Source organism: Bison bison, unplaced genomic scaffold, assembly GCF_000754665.1.
Source record: "Bison bison bison isolate TAMUID 2011002044 unplaced genomic scaffold, Bison_UMD1.0 scf7180017864492, whole genome shotgun sequence".
Taxonomy (NCBI): Eukaryota; Metazoa; Chordata; class Mammalia; order Artiodactyla; family Bovidae; genus Bison; species Bison bison.
In genome coordinates, this window is record NW_011495051.1 from 9,346,074 (window position 1) to 9,347,263 (window position 1,190).

The 1,190-nt window shown below is 34.0% G+C and overlaps 1 protein-coding gene across 1 annotated transcript in view; it reads right to left on the bottom strand.

Moving 5' to 3' along the window:
• LOC104979987 overlaps positions 1-1,190 on the bottom strand; it is a 35,182-nt gene that overhangs the window by 973 nt on the left and 33,019 nt on the right.

The following is a 1,190-nucleotide window of genomic DNA, read 5'->3' on the forward strand; positions in this document are numbered from 1 at the left end:
GGATGCTGCTGTCCACGGTGTGGCAGAATTGGAACTGGCTGGACAATTGAAAAATAGCAAGTCTGTTTCATATGTCAGTCAGGATATTTTTGAGTCTGAAATATGGAATTATCTATATCCCCATAGGAAAATTACATGATTCTTTATGAATGATGGGCATTTCTCTATTTCATTTATGGAAGTCTGGGTGGATATTTTACTTCTTAAACTATGAGAGATTCAATTACTCAGGCACACAATTTTAATAAAGATATGTTTACGGGTAATATGGAGTTTTCTACATTTCTAATGTCAAAATCAGGGTATACAAGTCCTTATGGGAAATATTTCACATATGATTATAGACTCACTGCAGAATTTTCTGTTCCTTGTGTTGAAGTCTGACACCAGATAGTGCTTCAGCAAAGAGGAAATCTCAGTTTCACATATGAAATTCTAGGTGCAGATTTTAGGACATGAAATATGAAATTATAATTCACATTTGAAAATCTGGGGACAGATTTTCCAACATGAAATACAGCATTCTTAATATATCACATATGAAGATTTTTCTGAATGAATTATCCAATTTTTTATATTACAGTTACAAAATTCTAAGTGCAGATATATATGCAGAGAACATGACAATCTCTATTTCACATATCAAAGGACAGTCACTGATTTTCAACGTGAGTAGTGGGATTTTTTTGTATTTCTTATTTGAAATTTTCTGAAGGAGAAATCAAAAGCTTCTCAGACAAGCAAAAGCTGAGAGAATTCAGCACCACCAAACCAGCTCTCCAACAAATACTAAAGGATTTTCTCTAGACAGAAAACACAACAACAGTGTATAAACTCGAACCCAAAACAATAAAGTAAATGGCAACGGGATCATACTTATCAGTAATTACCTTAAATGTAAATGGGTTGAATGCCCCAACCAAAAGACAAAGACTGGCTGAATGGATATAAAAACAAGACCCCTACATATGTTGTCTACAAGAGACCCACCTCAAAACAGGGGACACATACGGACTGAAAGTGAAGGGCTGGAAAAAGATTTTTTATGCAACTAGGGACCAAAAGAAAGCAGGAGTAGCAATACTTATATCAGATAAAATAGACTTTAAAACAAAGGATGTGAAAAGAGACAAAGATGGTCAGTACATAATGATCAAAGGATCAATCCAAGAAGAAGATATAACAATTAT